Genomic DNA, 24,425 nt, shown 5'->3' with positions numbered 1-24,425 from the left:
AATATAAAGCCGATGGTCTCTTCTTATTGTACAACTGATACATATGTTTCCTAGTGCTGCATGGCGTTCTTGTGTTGCATTAGTGGCTCTGCATTTTCTGAGGCTAGATAGCCACCAAACCCATCCCTATTCTATGCGAGACCTCTGGGTCTAGCATGGGGATCTTCCCAGTGCAGCAAGTTCACTGCTTTGGAAGTCAAGGCACTGCCTCTTCAGTTATCCTTCCATTGTGCCCAAGCCCTCAGGGGGGTTTCAGGTGTGGATCGGCATGCAGAAAGGATGAGCAGGACCAATTGTGACCTCGTATAGGTGACTTTGTATCTTTTGTTTGATCTGTTTATTCGCTTTTTTAAAGCATAACCTTCGTATTACAAGCTTACATATTTCTTACAAAAGCATACATTGCATGTAAGAGGAAAACATTAATTAAGGTGGTACACGTGACTGCTTAACGGACAGTAAAATTGAAAATCTCATGTACATACAGCATTAGATCTAAAAACCAATGGAGCCCACGCATAAAATATAATCTGTACTGATAGCACACCTGTTCACATACATGCATGAGCTGCCCGACTGTATGTGTATGTACATGAAGCAAACTATACTATTACCTCCTTACAGCTGTGGTATATTGTCATGGTGAGTGATCAAAAGCCAATTATTCCAATCCTAAATTTGTAACAACAACCTGTGAGGGAGAAGGGGGAGGGAGAGGTGGGAATGGGGTGGGCTAAAGTAAAGAGGGGAGACACACATGTCCATAATTACCATCGCATTGCAATAGATTAAATCTGTAAATTTAATAACATGGTCCTGAAGTGGAATCAAGGGCACATAATATGCATTAAACACTCCATCCCTCGCTATATGCTGGTTATAATGTAGGCCTGCAAGTGGGCTCAGATCAATCAACATTAGAGTTATCGGTAGGGTCCTCCGTTGTCATCTCCAGTTGGAGTGTCGTTAGAATTGCATTCCAAGCAGTAGCAAGAAGGCATTTGCGCAATCCTAAAGTATCTTCCCTCTGCAGGGAAGCACCCTCAGCTTTAGCCCAGTTTAGCATGGATTGGGACCAGGCTTTCAGTGTCGGTGGGTCATCCAATTTCCAGCGGCGTGTGATGAGGCTCTTTGCCACCGCCAGCTCCAAGTCTAAAAATCTGGAGTTGACTCTATACTTCCTGCCCCTGACAAATATCCCTGTGATACATGCCTTCCACATATTTGGGAACATCCTGGAAGTGCTTGTATCACCCTACCCAGGAGGAGCTGTATCACTCTACCCAGAAACTGTGTAGATTGGGGCAAGACCATAAAATATGTTAAAGTCCGGGATCTAACAGTTTACAACATGGGCAACAAGCATCTGTTCTATTAAATTACCTATTGATTTTATCTGGTGACAGATATGCCCAATGGACTATGTAAAACTGAATCAAGTGAAACCGAACATTCCTAGGGACCCGTTTGAGGCTTTCCAGTATCATGGACTACTCTTTTAGGTGTGCATTGACGGGTCAAGTCCTCTTCCTATCGATTCCGAAGAGGCCCCAGATCCATCATGGTGTGTTCACGAATCGAGCCCACAAACCATTTTTATAAGGTGCTGCTCCGTGCACATTACATGTATACATTGCATCAGTATGTGCGTCTGCGGTTCCTGTGAGATGTTACCCCAGTGATGCCCCAATGTGGTTGTCCAAGAAGCATGATTTAAAAAAAGTCCAGGAGGGACCCCTCTTCGTCTGCCAGATCCACAAATGCCCATAGAATGCGGTCTGCATACAGGTCCCCCAGTGTGTAGGTCCCTGCCTCATGCCAAGGCGCAAGCTCCAACAACCCTGCCTTGCTCCCACCTCTTGGTATGCCCAGCAGTGGTATGGGCAGTGCATAAGGAATGATGTGTCTAGTGAGGTAAAGCGCCCGACGGAAACACCTCTAAGTCACCTGTACCAATAAGGGGAGCAATCTGTGCTGGCCAGAGCACAGGTGAAAAGTATATAAAAGTCTATCCACCGTGTATGGATCCCGCGGTGTCAGTCAGATGTAATTCCCCCACCCATCCAGCCACCCACATGTGAGGCTAGATAGTAATGTTCCAGGTTCGGTAGGGCAAGACCCCAGCGCCTGAGGCAGATATAACTTTGCGAGCGCCACCCTGCATCGTGCATTACACCATATAAGGTCTCTGAGTATACCTTCCAAAGATCAAAAGAAGAGCGGGAGGTTGGCAAAATAATACAACAGGCGAGGGAGCATCACCATCCTTACAAGCGCTATTCTGCCTGCGACTGATAGATTGAGAGTTTTCCGGAACTCTATTTGGGACCTCAGAGCTGTCACTGCTCTGGTTAAATTACCATCCAGAATTTCCCAATCTGCACAATATATTCTTATGCCTAGATAGCGAAACATTAGTGGTTGCCAAGTCACAGGTACACCAGCAATAGCCAGATGGGGAACTGCTGCATCTGGGGCAAAGGAAAACCGACAAGATTTCCCCCAGTTGACTCCAAATCCTGACAGTTTTGCAAATAATTGTAGCGTGTCTGGTATGATCTGCGGTATTGCCAGCAGATTTCTAATATATAACAACATTTTGTCTGCATATAGTGAATTAGAATGTCTTTCCTTACCTAGTTGAATACCCCAGGTTTCTGCCGAATAGCACATAGCTACCGCCTGAGGCTAACTAGGGAAAAGATTAGCAGTGATATGGGGCATCCCTGCCTAGTACCTCCTCCAATCTTTATGGGTCCTGAAAATAGAGTTCCTAAGCGGACCTGTATTGTAGGGGCCCCATATAACAGTTTGATCACACCAAAAAAGTAGGGTCCAAAACCAAATTTCTGCAACACTGTGAACATATAGGGCCATTCAACAATATTGAAGGCTTTTTCTAAGTCCAATACTAAACAGCCCGCTGCTGGCCAGCTCTCTGCGGCAGTACGCATGACCCTAAAGAGCCTGCGAATAATTAAGGGAGGTGATTCGAACAGGGACAAAGCCGTTTTGGTCCGCATGGACAAGGCGTGGGATGATAATTGCCAAGCGCCCTGCCAGAATACCAGCTAGTATTTTATAATCCCCATTCAGCAATGCCAGGGGTCGATAAGCCCCTGTTTGCGTAGGATCTCTGTCTGGCTTTGAAAGTGTAAACAGTGTGGCATCCATCAGGGAAGCTGAAAGACATGTACTTTCCAAAGCTTCAGTATACACCTTAAGTAACTGTGGCCCCAGGAGATCGGCATAGGTTTTATAGCATCTGGACCTGGTACTTTGCCAGACGGCAAGGCTCTCATTGTGCCCCTCTAGTGTAAGCAGAGCATCAAGTTCCCTGCGTTGTTCGGGCATGAGAATAGGCACAGTGAGCCCATCAAGGAAGGTATGTATGCCTGCTTCAGTTGCATTCAGTGCCGATCGGTATAATTGTGTGAAATGCGTGTTTGATTGGCTATGGATTTCGTGTTGTGTGTATTTGAGCCTGCCATCGCAAGCTCTAAGGGCCGTGATGGATCCTGACATCTGACCCTCCTTGATCAACCAGGCCAATAGGGGCCTGGATCGATCCGCCATGGCATGGCTTCTTGCCGAGAGCGCCGCAAAGTTCAAGCAACATAGGCACTCTAGGAGGGGAAACGACCTAAACAACGCTGTCAAAACATCGCAGTACATTTAGATCGCTGCTTTTACAACGCAAGTCGTTACCACGACTTGCATTGGAGGGCACTCTAGACTAAGGAATAGTGTAATTTACTATTCCAACACTTTCCCTACTGTACGTAGGCTGGAGTTGTAATAGTAAATCATACTATTCCTAAATCCAGCACAAGTCGTTGTAACAACTTGCGTTGTGAAAACAGCGATGTAATGTACCGCAATCTTGTTACATCATACCTCCCTCTAGGAGTGCTGCGTGATTAGTGCGTGCTTCCCACAGCGGGGTGGAGTCAGATTCTCCCGTTGCCACTTGCGATTCCAGGCCAATAGTTCTTTTTCCACCTAACTCAAGTCCAATTCTATTTGTTTCCTCATACCACAGCCCAACCCCAGGCACGTACCTCGAATCGTGACTTTCAGGGCTTCCCATTCCATCATGATGGATGAGGCAGTGCCTGCATTATGTGTGGAGTATTCCCTAATTGCCTCCCCCAACGAATAACGGAAGGCCAATCCTCCTCATTGCCGGTTGCAGCCTCCATGTAGCAACACTGGGGGTTCCCTGCTCCCAAGCAAATGTGACATAGTGTGGGTTATGATCGGAATGTGTACGTCCATGATAATCTGAGTCTGTCACATAGGGGATTAGGGTGGGCGAGCTCAAGAATCTGTCCAGTCGAACATGCAGGTCGTGGGGTGTGGAATAAAATGATTATACCCTCTCTAGGGGATTACGATGCCTCCAGACATCAACCAGGTCACAGCCACCTACCCACTCGCTCAATACTGTTGCATTGGTTGAGGCAGTAGTACCTCACAAAGCGGGGAAAGATCTGTCAAGCCCGTGTCCATGACACTGTTAAAGTCTCCTCCTATCAACCACGATATGTCACACCATTTCGTCAATATTTGCGACAGTGATCTCAGGAATTGTCCCTGTTCCCTGTCCCTGAATCACCTCCCTTTCTGTATTTGGTGCATATACAGTCCCCGGCAAAATATACCACTCATCCAGCCTTCCCTTTAGGAACACATATCTGCCTTCCCTGTCTGTGAGGGCCTCTTCCATCAGGAAAGGTGTGCCTGGGGGCGTACCCAGATAACAGCCCCTCGAGCATACAAGGAAAAATCAGTAGCAAAGATCCTACCTCTCCATTTTCTCTGCAGCCTAACAGCCTCAGTCTGAGTCAAATATGTCTCTTGTAGATGGGCGATACGGACATTGTGCCTCTTAAGATACGAGTACACCGCATCTGTACGAGAAGGTGAGCGGCCTTGCACATTCCAAGTGAGGATGTTGTGATCTGTCATGGCACCTCTATTGGGAAGTGACTAAGCCCAACCAGAACCATGTTTGCAGCTACGTGTGTAGGACAGCTATCTTTAGTGCCATCTCCCATACCTCCCATAAAAGCCCAGTGAACAGGGATTAAAACAAAACAGCCAACATGGCAACATATGAATACGTACTGAGCGGCTACCATTAACCAAAGGTACTGCCCACACTTTAGCGGGAAAAGAACTACCCAGTTACCACCTAATTCCCTATATTAGGGAGAAGTAATAAGGGGATGTTGGGCTTTAGGGGTCAAGCCACGATAAAATACCCCCTGTTTATACAGTGTTGTGCATAGTAAGAATAACATCACAGGTATCCTGCTTAGTCCTCATAATATTAGCAGCTAAATAACACCCCTATGCAAATAAGCAATAGGTAAAGAATACAATACCGACTAATGCCAGAGTGTAGTCCAATACAAGAATTAAAGCGCTTAACTGGCGTTTTCACATCATATAATGCCGTCAGCAGTCTGTGGCATTATGTCTGGCAACCACAGTGATGCAGTGTCTGACGGGCCAGCCAGTGATGAGCCTCCGTCTTCCAAAGTGTGATTTGGTGCCCCTTCTTTACTGATTGTCTCTAAAGCCACCGCTATGTATTCTGCCACTCGGACTGCCACTTGTCTTTCCTTTCTGATCTGGTGCAGCCGAGAGATTAGGAGATCGTCTCCGTACTCGTCAACCGTGGTTCTTAGGCCCTGTTGCCTTACCATTCCTGCCACCTGGCATGCTTGATGGATGAGGACCCGAGAACAGGCCCATGGTTTCCAGCCAGTCCCATGTGTCTTGCGGAGTGTCAAAGAATCTCGCTTGACCGTCGGACATTACACGGAGCCACGCTGGGTACATCAATGAGTAAGAAATATCCAACTGACGGATCTTCTGTTTAAGTGGAAGGAAGGATCCCTGCTGTCGCTGCACTCTTATGGTATAGTCCGGCTTGGCAGTTCAGGGTGGACTGTTCCCATGAGGCACAGGGTCAGACTGATTTGCATATGGCCATGTCTGAACTGGGGTGGTGGAGTGAGCTAAAGAATGATGATGGATTAAACCAAAATCAGTTGACTGGGGAGACTGCTTGCAATGTTCAACACTCAGTCCATCATCCCCTTTGGTTTTGCTTTGTTCGCCCTAAGTTAGCAGGGTATGCCCAGATGTGGGTCCCTTGCTCACTTTGCCACTGGATTCAAGCTAGCCTGGCTGATGACGGCTGATTAACCAGAAACCAGTCCCAGGATGCTTGCTTCCTGGCTTGGCAGTTCGGGCTGGACTGTTCTCATGAGGCACAGGGTCAGACTGATTTGCATATGGCCATGTCTGAACTGGGGAGGTGGAGTGAGTTAAAGAATGATTATGGATTAAACCCAGATCATTTGACTGGGGGTGAGTGCTTGCAGTGTTCAACACTCCGTCCATAATCCCGTTTGGTTTTGCATTTTGGCGTGGGTTTTCTAGCAGGGATGCAGTGTGCCCGCTCTATGGTAAGGAATGAAGACAGTGAGGAGACAGGCGGAATATCTTTAAAAATCCACGAGGGAACCCAATTTGATTCCACCAGGCTGCACAGCCACAACTGTAGTTTCCATCCAATGAATCAATTTCATATGCTTTACTCTCATTTTTTCATTATTCAACCATTCATTGTTTTCCATTACTCTTGAATTGTATTCAATTCATTTTACTCAATCTTAATCTAGACATTGCTATTTCACAAAAGCTCAGGAGTTTAAGGTGGGTTCCACATGCCATGACTTTTATTGCGCCAACCCAATGCATTTCGGGAAGTGAATTTCCTTCTTCAGGGGCATCATGACCTGCTAATCGCCCCGATCTTTTAAAACAAACCATTCCATCTTTCTATTTTCCTAGCGTGCAAAGACACTTGTAATGTGAGCTGACTCTTTAAGCCATTGTTCCATAAAAGCAACTGCATCTTAGGCCTCAGCTCCTTCCGGCAAGCCAATCAGGCGGACATTGTTCCTTCTAGAGTGGCCCTCCGCATCCTCCACTCGATCCTCACGGTAACGTATCCTAGCCTCATGTGAATTTTGTTGTTTCTCTATGAAGTCTGTGGCCGGCTTGAGATCAGTAATGTCCTGTTCCACAGTTGCGACTCGGTCCTTCAACTTCCGATGATCCACATACAATAACGTTAGAACCACTGCCACTTTATCAATTTTGGATTTTACCGATTCTTTAGACCTCTCTGTGGCATTCAGAATGGCATCCAATCTCTCTTCAGGTTGGTCCCGCTGTGTCACAGAATGCGCGCTAGCCGCATCCACTCGACCCCCAACCTGGAAAGAGGTCTGAAAGCCGGTGCCCTCAGTGAGTCCTATCCCTGCAGATAAGTGTTCCCACTTCTTCACAACTGCTGCTCTGCACGTGACTGGGCCAGATACTATGGCTGAAGGCATCTGTATTAGTCAATACGGTTACTTCCATCTCCCCAAAGTCAAATTTGTATCTGCACCAGCAATAGTTCAAAAAACCCATTCTTTACTTCCGAGTCCCTACAGGCCCTTAACTCGCCTCTGCTACTCGGGGGAGATCTCAACTTAGTGATGGACTCACACATAGATAGATCTGGCCACCGATATGGGGTTACAGGCGCTATCTCGGCTGCGGGCAAGAACTGGCTACAGGAAGAGGGCTTGGTAGATCTGTGGAGGTCTCGTCACCCCACCACATCTCAATACACGTTTTACTCCCACGTTCACCACACATACGCCAGATTAGATCACTTTTTGGGCTCCTCGGAACTGCTCCCTACTCTTCAAGATATCACTATCACGCCAGCGGCACTCTCTGACCACGATGCGGTGGAACTCACCCTAAGGGTCCCTAGGTCCACCCACCCACCTGGCTCTTGGCGGCTCCGCGAGACCATGCTACACCGCCCAGAGGTCACCGCTCAATTGCACGCACGCCTTACCGACTATGTAGCCACTAACGACATTCCGGGGACACGTGTCACTGCCTTATGGGGAGCCTAGAAAGCGGCGGCCAGAGGAGAACTCATAGCTATCGCGGCAGCTGAGGCCAAGGACCGCAAAGAGAAAAGACATGACCTCACGGCTCGAGTCTCTGAACTCGAGAGGGCTCATAGCCGAACTGGCGCCCCGAGGATCTGGAAACAACTGAAATCCGCCAGGGCCCAACTGGCCAGCCTAGATACTGACCGGGCGGAATTTGCCGCCCTGCGCCTCCGTCATTCTTACTATGTAGGGGGAAATAAAACAGGCCGCTTGCTCGCCAACGCCCTGAGGGCGAAAACCCAACGATCCAAGATCTCTAGCTTGACAGATGACTCCGGCCAGGAAATCACTGGCGAGCCCCAAATAGCGGAGGCATTCAGAACATTCTATGCCACCCTGTACAGCGCGGACTCTGTCTCGTCGATCAGGGTTAGGGAATATCTCGAGACCGCGAACATTACGGAACTGTCGCAAACCAATGCAGACTCTTTGGATGCCCCCATCCGCCTAGATGAAGTTCTAGCCTCTATCTCTCGCCTCCGTCCTCTTAAATCCCCGGGACCGGATGGGTTCTCTTCCGGGTTTTACAAAACCTTCAGACAATTGCTGGCCCCGATTCTCACCCGGCTCTTCAATTCTTTCGAAGGACCGAGCTCTATTCCCCCAGACATGCTAGCGGCCGAAATCGTGGTGTTGCCCAAGCCAGGCAAAAAGCCTACGAGCTGCTCCGCGTTTCGCCCCATATCTCTACTTAACCTAGACCTGAAGATTTTTACAGGGTTCCTAGCCGCGCGCCTAGGCCCGTGCCTGCCGGGCATTCTGGAGCCAGACCAGTCAGGCTTTGTCCCCAATCGCCAATGCAGCGATAACACTAAACGCATTCTACACCTAATAAAAGCCCACTATCAGCAATCGGACTCTGTGTTACTGGCTATCGACGCGGAGAAAGCATTTGATCGTGTAGACTGGTCCTACCTACAACAAGTCTTGCGTCGCTATCGGATGGGGGACCGCTTTCAGGCATGGATCGCGAGTTGTTATCACCACCCGCAGGCCCGTGTCCGCATTGGTGGCCTACGATCTGACCCCTTTGAAATTCAACGGGGCATGAGGCAGGGGTGCCGACTTTCACCCCTCCTATTTGCCCTTTATGTAGAACCCCTGGCGCAAAAAGTCCGTGATAACCCCGACATACTCGGAATGACCTTCGGGCGGGAACCCTACACTATAGGGTTATACGCAGATGACATCATCGCAGCCCTGGACAACCCGGCCCGCTCCGTCCCGGCCTTCTTGGGCGAACTGGAGACCTTCGGAGCCAACTCTGGCCAAAATCAATAGAGGGAAATCCCTTATCTTGCCTCTCGGCGTGAACGCTCGGGGGCATGATAACCCGCCCACATACAGTGGCGGACTTCAATCAACGGCACAGCTTCCATCACCCTTACGGCTTCCACGGCCTCAACGCTGACCCTCAATTACATGACTTTGTCCTCCCGGATTCGCTCCGAACTCGCACGTTGGACTAAACAACCCCTTCCCTTATTGGGCCGCGTTGCGGCTATTAAGATGACGACCCTACCTAAAATCCTATTCCTTTTTCAGACACTCCCGGTATCCCCCCCGGCAGGCACCATTCAGACTCTACAATCTGATATCCAACATTTCATATGGGGCGGCAAACAAGCGCGTATACACAAACAACTAGCATATAGGAACCCGGACGAGGGAGGGCTGGGCAATCTTATGCAACATTTCCAGGCAGCGCAACTCCACTATCTGGTGGAGTGGTTCAGGCCAGAATCTGAAAAACGCTGGCTATTCCAAGACAGAGCCATGGCGGGTACCTCCCTTTGGAAAATCCTGTTCCTCCTTCGACAACACTGGCCACGTTATCTCTTGAGGTCTCCCATTACCCGTACTGCCCTGCAGGTTTGGAACAAGGTAGCGACCGAGAGAGGACTCACCACCTTCCCATCCCCTCTGACACCCGTTCTGGACAACCCGGAATTCCCGCCGGGTAATGCTCCCGGGGCCTTCCCGCAGTGGCGCACCATCAGTAACTTTACAGCAGGTCATCTCTTCGACCTAAAAGGCTTCCTCACCCTTGCAGACATTACCCAGGGCTATGATGTCGTCTCCCCGCACCTATTTCAATACTTCCAGCTTCGACACTGGCTCACCCACACAGACATCGTGTCTCTGGTTGGCAGACCCATGACTGCCTTTGAGAAATGGCTGGTGACGAAAGACTCTGACAAACACCTCATCACTGACCTCTACAAAATGCTCACTCCACTTTCTCTCCAGGGTAAATCAGCGGGCCAGAGGAGATGGGAGGCAGAACTGGGAAGGGCCCTCTCGCCACAGGAATGGAAATCAATATACTATAGGGCGGCCCATACCACACGCAACACGGCCTCTAGAGAAGCAGCAACAAAAATTGCTATATATTGGCATCTCACACCAGTCCGGCTCCACAGGGGTAATCCCGCGCGAAGCGCGCTGTGCTGGAGAGGGTGTGGAGAACAGGGTACCCTGGCACACCTCCTCTGGGAGTGCCGCGAGGTCCAGGACTACTGGCAGTCCGTTTTGGACGAGATCGACTCCACATTCGATACAGAAATCCCCAGGTTCCCTGCATACGCACTTTTAGGCCTACCCAACGCACTCACCTTTCCCCTAAAATCCCAGAGAGGTCGCCAGATGGGGATCGCCATGCAAGCCGCTACACAACACATCCTGTCCCTGTGGGGCTCCACCACCAAACCCTCACACACAGGTTGGCTACACAAAATCTGGTTTGTCCTCGGCATGGAGCGCATCCATGCCACGCTCACACACTCCACTGCTGCTTTTCAGAAACTGTGGCTTCCATTGCTCTCCCTTCTTTCCAAAGAATTTAATGAGATCACGTGCCCCAAATACCTGCGCATTCTCCGCCTCACTGAGCCCGCGAAGGATCCTGCAACTTCACCTGGCTAACGATACCGACCAACGCACACTTATGACTATATATGTCCCTTTTGTTCGGCACACTGGGTGGGGTGGGGGAGGGAACGGGAGTTGGGGGGTGGGATCGGGGCTTACATTGGGAGTTTTTCTAACAATGATTTCCTCCTTACGCCTTTTGGAGTGCTTCAACTCCCTGCTCTGCACTATGAACTCATTATCTGCAGACACTCGTGCACAACATAACTGTACATCGCAGAACTTCTCGCCAGATGGATGTTTTTTCCTGACATGTACTCCATGCAATGTTGTATATCTTACTGCTATTGAAATCAATAAAACAAATTTAAAATTAAAAAACCCATTCTTCCACCCACAGGTTCAGTACAGGTGGCCATCCGTGTCTTTTAGCGCGCTGGGCGGTCAATGGAGGGTCCGCACAGAGGCTCCGCTTGGCAGTTGCCCCCTGTAATCCCATAATGCAGCCTGTTTTATCTATGGTGCCACACCCATCTGGGAGCAACGCTCGCAGCAGGTCTCACCACCACTTCACGTCCCCCACTCTTCAGCGATCTTGTCTCTTCATCACCCCGGGACGCCTATACTGCTGCTCCCTCCGGCTCACCTCCACAGCGGCGGCCGCCCTCTATATGTAGCTCTGCCCGCATCCCCTCGCTTACGTTCTGGGCTCCAATCCACTCAGGTCCTCACAGGCACTGACCCACACACGGCGGCTGTTAGAAAGGCGAACCCGGGGGAGGCAGAAGGTGTCTGACTGACCACCCCTAGGTCTACCCCTCCTTCAGAGAAGGGACCGAGCGATGTCGAGAGGCCTCCGACGGGAGGACCCTCTCCTAGAATCGTACAGCAGAGTAACCACACCACTACAAATATACACCACACGTAGATAGAGTTTTCAATCTTTATCGGGCAATAAGTATCGTTTCAATATATACAGCAGATCCAGAGATCTGGAAAGTCACGTGGCAAGGGGCAAGGTAGCGGGACAGTCTTATAGATGGTCGGTTGCAATGGGACCCTACGCACAGCTCTCACTCCTCGAGCTGGGGAGTTCCAGAAGGTTGGGCCGTGGCAGCGCCAGCAGGCTCCAGGATGATTCAGCGAGTGTGGACCGCGGCAGCGCCAGCAGGCTCCAAGATGATTCAGCGAGTGTGGACCGCGGCAGCGCCAGCAGGTTCCCAGATGGTTCAGCGAGTGTGGACCGCGGCAGCGCCAGCAGGTTCCGAGATGGTTCAGCGAGTGTGGACCGCGGCAGCGCCAGCAGGTTCCGAGAATGGTTCAGCGAGTGTGGACCGCGGCAGCGCCAGCAGGTTCCAAGAGGGTCACAGCAAAGATGGACCGCGGCAGCGCCAGCAGGCTCCAAGGTGGTTACAGCGAAGATGGACAGCGGCAGCGCCAGCAGGTTCCAGGTAGAACAGCAAGGGGAGTTCGTCTCAGGGTCAGCCGCGACAGCGTCAGCAGGGCTTCTCGACTCCGGGATACAACTGCCGTCCTACTCCGGGGCTGGCCCAGATATAGGTCTGGAGTCCTTTGATGTCCGGACCCTCTCGCCTGGGGGTCAGAGGGGCCGGGATGATGGTGTCCAGACACCCAGCAGGGGGGTGGAGCCGGAGCCCAGGGAGGCCGGAGGGTGATCGAAACCAGGCATCCGGGGATGGTTGGAGAGCCATCGAAACTCCCCACTCCTTGTCTCTGGTGGAGTGGCCACTCTACCACCCGGAGGGTTCTTGGTGCCTCGATGGCGGGCTCGCTGGGGTCATGGCAGCGGCTGGTCCGGGACCACGTGTCTGTGACGTGATGGGCCCAAGATGGCGTCGGGCCTGGAATGAGGGTCCGGGGTGGGCACCGGACCGGTAATGCTGGGGCGGCCCGAGGGTGCCGTGTCAGTGGTTGTGGGCCGCCGGGTGGCGGATCTGGTGGTTTGGAGGGCGTGCAGAGGTGTGCCCGAGGCCGACCCGGGCTGGATGGAGGGCCGATGTCGTCCGGGGCCCGCCATGCGGGAGGGGTAGGACCACGCCACGAGGCCGGGTCCAACACGCGTCCCCCCCAGCTGAAGGCAGGGGAGAGTCACCCATCTTCTTGGGGATTCTCCTCGCCAAGGCGGAAGAATCTGGAGAGGCCGTCAGCGTTGTCGTTGCCAGGGCAATGTTCCACGGTGAAGTTCATCCCTTGGAGGGAGATGGACCAACGTAGCAACTTCGAGTTCTCGCCCCGCATCTGCATCAACCACCGCAGGGGCCGGTGGTCGGTCTGTACTCGGAAGTGGGTGCCGAAGAGGTAGGGCCGGAGCTTCTTTAGGGCCCATACGACGGCGAATGCTTCCCTCTCGATGGTGCTCCATCGTTGTTCTCGGGCCAGCAGGCGCCGGCTGATGAAGGCCACAGGAAGGTCAACTCCGTCAGAGTACATTTGGGACAGTACGGCCCCAATGCCGTGTTCCAAGGCGTCAGTTTGGACGATGAACTCTCGGCTGTAGTCGGGGGCCTGGAGCACCGGGGCGGAGCACATGGCAGTCTTTAGTGTCTCAAAGGCTACTTGGCACTCGGGGGTAGTCTCTTGGAGGTTAGTTCTGTGAGGGGCCCCACAATGCTCCCATAGTCCTTTATGAACCGTCGATGGTATCCAGTGAGCCCCAGGAAGGCTCGGACGGCGGTCTGGGTCAGGGGGGGCTCCCAGGCCTGGATGGCGTCGATCTTGGGTTGAAGGGGAGCCACTTGGCCGCTCCCCACTTGGTGTTCCAGATAGGTCACGGACCCTTGACCGATCTGGCACTTGCTGGCTTTTATTGTTAGCCCGGCCCGTTGGAGGGCCGTCAGGACCTTCCAGAGGTGGGTCAGGTGCTCGTCCCAACAGAGGCTGTACACCGCAATATCGTCCATATAGGCGGCACTGAACTCTTCCAGCCCTGCCAGCACCCGATTCACTAGTCTCTGGAAGGTGGCCGGAGCATTCTTCATGCCGAAGGGCATCACGTTGAAGTGGAAGTGGCCATCGGGGGTCGAGAAAGCGGATCGTTCTTGTGCCCCTGGCGTGAGGCCGATTTGCCAGTATCCGGCCGTGAGGTCGAAGGTGCTGAGGTACCTGGCGGCTCCCAGGCGATCGATCAGTTCATCCGCTCGGGGAATGGGATGGGCGTCGGTCCTGGTGACGGCATTCAGTCCCCGGTAGTCGACACAGAACCGCAGCTCCGGGGGCACCCCGGGGGCGGCGGCCTTAGGGACCAGGACGACGGGACTGGCCCATGGACTGTCTGAAGGTTCGACTACCCTTAGGGCTAGCATCTTGGAAACTTCGGCTTGGATGCAGGCCCGGACTCGGTCGGGAACTCGGTAGGCTCGGTGCCGCACGGGCGGACTGTCCCCGTTGTCGACGTCGTGAACACACCACTGGGTGACTCCGGGGGTGAGGGAAAATAAGTTTGCAAATTGACCCAGCAGTTCCTGGCAGTCCTGGCGCTGTTTGGGTGTCAGCGCGGGAGAGAGGGAGACTCCCTCGACGGAGCCATCTTTCTCGGAGGTGCTCAGGAGGTCTGGTAGAGGCTCGGAGTCGTCCTCTGCTCCGTCATCGGTAGCCAACAACAGGCTCAGTTCGGTGCGGACAAAGTGGGGCTTGAGCCGGTTGGCGTGTAGGACCCGGAGGGGGTTCCGGGGGGACTCCATGTCCACTAGGTAGGTGACGGGGCTCTTGCGCTTCACCACTTTGAAGGGCCCCGTCCATCTGTCCTGGAGGGCGCCGGGGTCGACCGGGGACATGACCCAGACCTGCTGGCCCGGCTCGAATTCAATGGACGAGGCATTTTCATCGTACCAGCGCTTCATCTCCTCTTGACTGGCCTTCAGGTTGGTTTCGGCCAGTTCCCGGAACTTCCGAGTCTGGTTGCGGAGAGTCAAGAGGTATCGGAAAACATCGGGCGAAGTATCGGAGGCGGCCAGCTCCCAGCCTTCCTTGACCAGGCTGAGGGGGCCTCGCACCGGGTGTCCATATAATAGTTCAAAGGGGCTGAACCCCAGGGACTTCTGGGGTACCTCCCGGTAGGCGAACAGGAGGCATGGCAGCAGAACGTCCCATTTGCGCCGGAGGGGCTCTTCTAGGCCCTTGATCATTCCTTTCAGGGTCCTATTAAATCGCTCCACTAGTCCATTCCCTTGAGGATGATACGGGGTGGTGAACTTATACGCGACCCCGCACTGTTGCCACAGGGACCGCATATATTTCGATATAAAGTTTGTGCCCCGATCACTGACGACCTCTCGGGGGAAGCCGACTCGGGAGAAGATCCCCATTAGCGCCCGACCCACTACGGGGGCTGTGATAGTCCGGAGGGGGATAGCTTCTGGGTAGCGGGTGGCATGGTCCACCAGGACGAGGATGAAGCGGTGCCTCTGGGAGGTTGGAGGATCCAGGGGCCCCACGATGTCAATCCCTACTCGCTCGAAGGGAGTGGTCACCACGGGAAACGGTTGGAGTGGGGCCTTGATTTTCCCCCCACTCTTTCCGCTGGCTTGGCAGGTCGGACAGGTTCGGCAGTGGTTGTACACATCGCGGCGCATCTTCGGCCAATAAAAGTGGGTCACCAGGCGGCTGTAGGTTTTGTCCTGCCCCAGGTGTCCGGCGAGGGGCACATCATGTGCCAGGTTTAAGAGAAAGTCTCTGAAGTGGAGGGGGACGACTAGCACTCGGCCGGCCCCCAGCTCGGCGATCTTTTGTTCACTGTACAGGAGGTCCTGGTCCCAATAGACACAGTGGGACCCCGAGGAGTCTCCTGTGGCTTGCGTGGCGGCTTGTTGTCGGAGTCCCTCAAGGGAAGGACATGTCTTTTGTTCCCGACGGAACTGCTCGCGGGTGGGGCCCCCTTCTTGGCGCCACGGGGCTAGTTCGGGAAGGGGCCCGAGCTCGGGAAGTTCTTCATGGCTGGGGCCCTGCGGCCCCAGTTCGGGTTCGGCCGTGGCAGTGGCGGGTGGCGGAGGTGCCGGCCATTCAGGTTCTTCGGGCAGATTGGCTTCGGTTGGGACGGCGTCCCGGGTGGACATGGATCGGGTCGTTACGCAAACCCATTCAGGAAGGCCTAGCATCCCCAGATGCTCTCTTCGCTCGATCTGTGCCCAGGGGGAACTTTCCAGGTCATTCCCTAGGAGGCAGTCCACCGGGGCATCGTCTCGGACGGTGACTTTCAGCAGGCCGGACACTCCTCCCCACTCAAAGGGGATGCAGGCCATCTGGAACAGGCTCTCGGAATTGTCCGCTGACCGGACAGGGCACAGAACGTGGGGCAAGATTTGTTCTGGGGTCACCAGATGGCAGCGGACGGCGGTTATGCTGGCCCCCGTGTCACGGAGAGCCTCGGCCCGGCGTCCGTTGATGGTGACCCACTGGCGGTACTTCTGGGTGTTGACCGGGATCTGGTCTCGAGGGATCATGTCTTTGTCGCCCAGGGAGGCGAGGCACATGGCCGCGGACTCCCATTCTTCTGGTTCTTCATCCTTTTCTGCGCTCAGGGCAGCTGCAGTGATTTGTCGACCGGGGGGCCCGGTGGTGCCGGGTCGCTGGTTCATGGGGCAGAGAGGATCATTGGCATAGTGACCCAGCCGTTGGCATCTGTGGCACGTAACGTTGGGGCGTGGCCCCGGTCGGGCTGGATGGGCCCCCCTCGGGCTGGCGGCTGGTGTAGAGGAGGCGGGTGAAGACCCCGGCGGAAGGTCTCGACCTCGGCTGATGCCAGACCCGCCCCCTCGCGGCCGGTGGTTCCCCGGGGACCCTCGTCTGTATTCTCCAGTGGTGTTTCGGTGGACGCGGTTGCTCGCCCACCGATCTGCTTCGACCGCTAGCTTCCGCGGCTCGGTCAACTTGCTGTCGAGGAGGTGCTGTCGTAGTTCAATGAAGCAGTTGTTGGAGAGGTGCTCCCATAACATCAGGTCGACCAACTGCTGGTCCGTAGCGCGTGAGTAGGGCTGTTTTCATGTGTTCATAGGAGGTCATTTCGGTGTCAGGGAGTTCCAGCAGGGCGTCTCTCCCTTCGTTGACGAACTTTCCCCACAGGCCGGCGCCCCAATCCTTCAGGGGCACCCGATGGGCGGTCATGGCCACCTCGTAGGCAACCATTGTTGGATATCATCGTTCTTGTAGTATTCTTTGACTACATCTTTCGGTAGGTGAACCTTGGTGTCCACGGGAGGGGCCGCGGTCTTGGCCCCGGCCGCGCTATCTTCGTTGATCTTGGCTTTGATTTCTAGTTCTCTCAGGCCTCGTTCGTGTTCATAGGCTAGTCGTTTTTCTTCGAGGTCACGTTGTCTCCGTTTCTCTTCTAGATCCCCCTCCAGCCGTAGTTGCTCGAGGGCTATCTTTTTCTCCGCTAGCTGGAGTTCTCCGTCTAGCCGGAGTCGTGCAAGTTCCACTTCGTGTAGCCGGTTGCGCTCTCGTTCTCGAGCGTCTTCATAGATGAGGTCCGCGTTTAGTGTTGCGGTTCTTTCCCCCGTCGGGGGTGCGCTGGTTTCCTGTTGCCTGTTCGGGCCATTCTCCTCTTGGGGTGGTCTGTCTCGGTTTTCCACCCAGGCTTGTAGGGCCGATTTGAAGTCCTCTTTTGTGCTCAGGCCAGTGGTGGCGATACCCATGTCTTTACAGAATTGTTTTAGTTCTTTGTGGCTGTATTCTTCTATCTTCTCTTTCTGGAATTCGGCAGGTAGGTTGGTTCCTTGGGTCGTCATGGTCTCTGTGTGTTTTTCCGTCGTAGCGGGTCGATCACTCTCTGTACGATTTTGCGTTGGCTCGGATCGCAGCGCCTGCCACCAATGTTAGAAAGGCGAACCCGGGGGAGGCAGAAGGTGTCTGACTGACCACCCCTAGGTCTACCCCTCCTTCAGAGAAGGGACCGAGCGATGTCGAGAGGCCTCCGACGGGAGGGCCCTCTCCTAGAATCGTACAGCAGAGTAACCACACCACTACAAATATACACCACACGTAGATAGAGTTTTTAATCTTTATCAGGCAATAAGTATCATTTAAATATATACAGCAGATCCAGAGATCTGGAAAGTCTTGTGGCAAGGGGCAAGGTAGCGGGACAGTCTTATAGATGGTCGGTTGCAATGGGACCCTACGCACAGCTCTCAATCCTCGAGCTGGGGGGTTCCGGAAGGTTGGGCCGCGGCAGCGCCAGCAGGCTCCAGGATGATTCAGCGAGTGTGGACCGCGGCAGCAGGCTCCAAGATGATTCAGCGAGTGTGGACCGCGGCAGCGCCAGCAGGTTCCCAGATGGTTCAGCGAGTGTGGACCGCGGCAGCGCCAGCAGGTTCCGAGATGGTTCAGCGAGTGTGGACCGCGGCAGCGCCAGCAGGTTCCAAGAGGGTCACAGCAAAGATGGACCGCGGCAGCGCCAGCAGGCTCCAAGGTGGTTACAGCGAAGATGGACTGCGGCAGCGCCAGCAGGTTCCAGGTAGAACAGCAAGGGGAGTTCGTCTCAGGGTCAGCCGCGACAGCATCAGCAGGGCTTCTCGACTCCGGGATACAACTGCCGTCCTACTCCGGGGCTGGCCCAGATATAGGTCTGGAGTCCTTTGATGTCCGGACCCTCTCGCCTGGGGGTCAGAGGGGCCGGGATGATGGTGTCCAGACACCCAGCAGGGAGGTGGAGCCGGAGCCCAGGGAGGCCAGAGGGTGATCGAAACCAGGCATCCGTGGATGGTTGGATAGCCATCGAAACTCCCCTCTCCTTGTCTCTGGTGGAGTGGCCACTCTACCACCCGGAGGGTTCTTGGTGCCTCGATGGCGGGCTCGCTGGGGTCGTGGCCGCGGCTGGTCCGGGACCACGTGTCTGACGTGATGGGCCCAAGATGGCGTCGGGCCTGGAATGAGGGTCCGGGGTGGGCACCGGACCGGTAATGCTGGGGCGGCCCAAAGAGTGCCGTGTCAGTGGTTGTGGGCCGCCGGGTGGCGGATCTGGTGGTTTGGAGGGCGTGCAGAGGTGTGCCCGAGGCCGACCCGGGCTGGATGGAGGGCTGATGTCGTCCGGGGCCCGCCATGCGGGAGGGGTAGGACCACGCCACGAGGCCGGGTCCAACAGCGGCTGCTGTGCATCCCTCCGCAGGAGTTTGAGTCCCCAGAGGCAGGGAGGACTCTTCTCCGCCATTCGCTGACTGCCAGAAACCCCTCACCTATTCCTACATGGTGGGAATCACGATCCCCTTCTGGCTCAGGCCTGAGCTTCGCCCTCCGCCTGCCGTGCGCAGCGTCATTCTTCACACCTCTTGACTAGGGTGACCAACTGGCATTGGTGCAAATTCAGGACGGTGAGTGTAAAAATTCAGGACAAAGGGTCAAAATTCAGGACACAAATTCAGGACAGGAGGTCAAAATTCAGGACAAAACTTCAGGACAATAGGTAAGTTTTACAGACACATCAGAGGTTGCGCAATAGTATATAATTAAGCCCAGCCATTTCCAAACATATTCAACCATTTGCAAACCTATCCATCATGTATCCTTCCATCTATCATTTCACTCATCCATCCCTTCATCCATCCCTTCATCCATCCTTTCACTCATCCATCCATTATCCATCCATCCACCCTTTCACCCTATCCATCTGTACACTTATCCATCCACTCTTCATCCCATCCATCCATTCACTCATCCATCCAGCCATTTACCCTTTCACCAATCCAGCCATCCTTTCACTTACTAATCCTTCCACCCATCCACTCTTTTAGTCATCCATCCTCCCTTTCTCTCTCCATCGACCCTTTCTCTTAGCCATCCTTCCTTCCATCCATCCATCCATCCACCCACCCACCCATCTACTCATCCACTCATGAATCCATCCATTGACCCTATCACTCATCCATCTATCATTTCACTCCTTCACACATCTATTCATCCTTTTGTCCATCTACCCTCCCTTTCACTCACTCATCCATCCTTACATCCACCCTTTCACTCATACGTACATTCATTCACCCTTGCACTTATCAATCCATCAATCCATCCATCATTTCACTTATCCACCCACCCATCATCCACCCAACCATCCACCCACCCACTCATCCATCCTTTCACCCACCCACCATCCACCCACCCACTCATCCATCCTTTCACCCACCCACTCATCATCCATCCATCCATCCTTTCACCCACTCTCCATCCATCCACCCTTTCACCCACCCACTCATCATCCATCCATCCTTCCCCTCATCATCCATCCATCCTTCCCCTCATCATCCTTCCAAACATCCTTTCACCCACCCCCTCATCATCCATCCATCCCCTCATCATTCATCCATCCTTCCCCTCATCATCCATCATTTCACCCACCCCCTCATCATCCATCCATCCACCCTTCTCCTCATCATCCATCCTTTCACCCACCCCCTCATCATCCATCCATCCATCCTTCCCCCTCATCGTCCATCCATCCTCCCCCCTCATCATCCAACCATCTATCCTTTCACCCACCCCCTCATCATCCATCCTTCCCCTCATCATCCATCCATCCTCCCCCTCATCATCCATCCATCCATCCTTTCACCCACCCCCTCATCATCCATCCATCCATCTTTCCCCTCATCATCCATCCTTTCACCCACCCCCTCATCATCCATCCATCCATCCTTTCACCCACCCCCTCATCATCCATCCATCCCCTCATCATCCATCCATCCTTCCCCTTATCATCCATCCTTTCACCCACTCTCCATTCTTTCACCCACCCACTCATCATCCATCCATCCATCCATCCTTCCCCTCATCATCCATCCATCCTTTCCCTCATCATCCATCCATCCATCCATCCTTTCACCCACCCCCTCATCATCCATCCATCCTTCCCCTCATCATCCATCCTTTCACCCACCCCCTCATCATCCATCCATCCATCCTTCCCCTCATCATCCATCCATCCTTTCACCCACCCACCCATCCATCCTTCCCATCCATCCTTCCCCTCATCCATCCATCTTTCCTTCCACTCATCCATCCATCCTTCCCCTCACCCATCCATCCTTCCCCTTATCCATCCTTCCTTTCATCCATCATTCATCCTTCCCCTCACCCATCTATCCATCCATCCTTCCCCTCCATCTATCCTTCCCCTCCATCCATCCCCTCATCCATCCATCCATCATTCCCCACATCCATCCTTCCCCTCATCCATCCATCCTTCCTTCCCCTCATCCATCCATCCATCCTTCCCCTCCATCCATCCATCCCCTCATCCATCCATCCCCTCATCATCCATCCTTCCACTCATCCATCCTTCCCCTAATCCTTCCTTTCATCCATCATTCATCCTTCCCCTCACCCATCTATCCATCCATCCTTCCCCTCCATCTATCCTTCCCCTCCATCCATCCCCTCATCCATCCATCATTCCCCACATCCATCCTTCCCCTCATCCATCCATCCTTCCTTCCCCTCATCCATCCATCCTTCCCCTCCATCCATCCTTCCCCTCCATCCATCCATCCCCTCATCCATCCATCCATCCCCTCATCATCCATCCTTCCACTCATCCATCCTTCCCCTAATCCATCGTTCTCCTCATCCATCATCCAGCTACCCTTCCACCCATACATCCAGCTATTTACATTTTCTCTCATCCATCCTTCCCCTCACTCATCAATCCTCTCATTATCCATTTATTCAATCTTTCATTCATCCATTCACCCTTTCACTAATTCATCCAGCCATCCACCCATCCCTTCACTTACTTACTCGCCCACCTTTCCATATTAATTTGAGCTGAGCCCTTTTGAGAAGAGGCCCATCAGGAACTTCACCCTCGCTGCAGGGGCTGTTCCAGGACTGGGACAGAAGCCACCCAGGGCAGAGACAGGATCCACCACAGGGGGGGGACAGGAGCCATTACAGGCAGGGGCGGGGGAGGGGGACAGGATCCACCACAGTGGGGGGTCAGAAGCATTCACAGGGGGGGGGGACAGGAGCCATCACAGGCGGCGGGGAGGGGGAACAGGATCCACCAGGGTGGACACAGGGGTGGGCATGCAGTATTCTAGTATCATCTTGGGCTCCTCGTCCCCTCCTGCACAAGACAACGAGATGACAGGCTCTCTGTCCAAAATGCCATCCCCCACTTTGATGTACAGTACTTACAGGAGATACTCTAAGAGAACTGGTTTAACTGATTGTCCTTTGTTAATCAGTGTGGGTGCGATTGTGCCATTTCTTAATTTTATTGCATTATAGACTGCATGTTTGAAGAACCGAGATTCGCTTACAATTTAGTGACAGTAATTAAGCCTTGTGACGAGAGAGAACCACGTGCTGCCGCTGTGTAATCTGGCTAGGATGTTTGGGGCCCTGGGTAGAAATGGAATGTGTGAGCCCCCCTCTAAATAACAGAGACAGGACGCATTCAGGGCTGTTTGCATCTGAATAGATGCCCCTACTCCTGAAGCTGCAGCCCCTCCTCAGTCACCTTCAAGCACCTCTTAACAGCTCATCAAGGGCTGAAGTCAAGGGCTGAATGTGTGATGGTTGCCATCCCGCTGTGCCTCTCCAATGCTGCGGGGTATCTGAGCTTTGGAACAGCATCGGTGTCAAGAAGGGAGGTGGGTGGAAGCTGTGCCTGGTTAAAATTACGGACAAATGGCGTCCGTTAAAGAATCCTTCACGGACAACGGACAGACGGCCAAAATGACCTACTGTCCGTGAAATTTTAGGACGGTTGGTCACCCTACTCTTGACCCCGTGACCAGCAGGACCGTACACTGGCCTCCCAGCTCCAGTCACATCAGTCGTTGCACTGATGTTCCAGGACTCCAGCCTCCTGACTCCTGCCAGTGATTCCACGAGCACCAATCTTCTCCTTCTGTTCATTGCACTCATGGGACATCGTCCAGCCTGGAGCAGAGAACTCATAGGCTCACACTTGCAGACAGCCAGGCTCGGGGCCACGCCGGTGAACAAAGTCCTCTGCAGCAGGGTCCCACATCGAGACACACCAGTAAGCCTATAAATGTAGCGGATTATGGGGATATGGTGTTGGAGCGAGCCTAACACGTGTCTCCATGTTGCCCCTGCTAACTACACCTCCCGTGTAGGTGACTTTGTATAGATGTACTCCCGCACCGTTGTTCCCTGTGTGCCTCTCACAGATTCATGGTGCCTCATTCTCTCAGTGGGAAAGTCATGGTTGGTTAGATTGTCCATTGCACTTCTTATGGGGTTCAGCAATCACAGAGGGCTTCAATCAATCAGGATCTGTAAGAAGCTGCTAATCTCCCGGTATCCAGGCACTCGCAGGCCACGTAGGCTTATTCAAACAGCCAGGTCTTACGGGCCATTCGGAATTCTGGAAGTGAGGTGATGGTCCGGAGGTGCGTGGGGAGGCTGACCCAAGTCTTTGCTGCGATGCGGGAGAAGGAGCACCCTTCACTTCTTCTGTAGATGCGGGGAGTATGGGCAAGTGAAAGGGAGGTGGAGAACAGTCTTCTTGATGGTTGGTGGAAGTTCAGGCGGTGGTTAATGTAGGCAGGTCTTGGTTGTGTGGCGCCTTGTATGCCTGGGCCAGCAGCTTGAATTGGCATCTCTTCTGTAAGAGGAGCCAGTGAAGTTTCCTGAGGTGGGGTGTGATGTGGGTTCGTTGAGGAAGGCAGAGGAGGAGTGTGGATGTGGCCTTCTATGTGTTCTGAAGTCTATGTAGAAGGTGTGCGCCAATTCCTACGTAGAGGGCATTGCCGTAGTCCAGTCGGCTGGTGATGAGGGCTTGTGTCACGGTACATCTTTTATGTAGGGGTAGCCACTTGAAGATCTTATGTAGCATGCGCAGAGTGAGGAAGCAGGCAGAGGAGGAGATGGAGTTGATCTGTGTTTTCATGGTGAGCGTGTTGTAAATGATGCTTCTGAGGATTCTGGCGTGGTCGGAGGGACTGGGTGCGGGTCCTAAATCTGATGGCCACCAGGAGTCATTCCATGTGTTGTTGCGGATGCCAAAGATCAGAACTTCCATCTTGTCTGTGTTCAGCTGCAGGCAGTTGTTCTACGTTTGTCATGCATCTGTGGAAGTTGGTTCTGGTGGTTGTGGGGGTTGTCTGTGAGTGAGAGGATGAGTTGGGTGGTGTCTGTGTAGAAAATTATGTTGAGAACGTGGGATCTTACAATGTTGGCCACCGGGGTCATATATGCGTTGAAAGCATGAGGCTGAGGGATGAGCCCTAGGGACACTGCAGGTGACTTCCTTGGGTTCAGAGGTGCAATGTGAGAGGTGGCCTCTGGGTTGCCGATGAGGTGGAATCTTTCGATCAGTGTGTTGTGGGATACAGTGTTGAAGGCTGCTGAGAGATTGAGAGGATTAAAACAGATGTTTCTCCTTGGTCGAGGAGGGTTCGATTGTCATTGCTGTCTGCGTTCAGGGCAGTTTCCATGCTGTGATTGCTGCAGAATCCAGATTGGGAGGCGTGGAGTAGCTGGTTCTGCTCCAAGTGAGTCATGAGCAGATTGTTGTTGATCTTCGTTGGAGAGGAT

This window comes from Lissotriton helveticus, chromosome 3_2, assembly GCF_964261635.1.
Source record: "Lissotriton helveticus chromosome 3_2, aLisHel1.1, whole genome shotgun sequence".
NCBI classification, from domain to species: domain Eukaryota; kingdom Metazoa; phylum Chordata; class Amphibia; order Caudata; family Salamandridae; genus Lissotriton; species Lissotriton helveticus.
The sequence above is the reverse complement of the archived record's forward strand: the minus strand, read 5'-3'. Positions refer to the sequence as shown.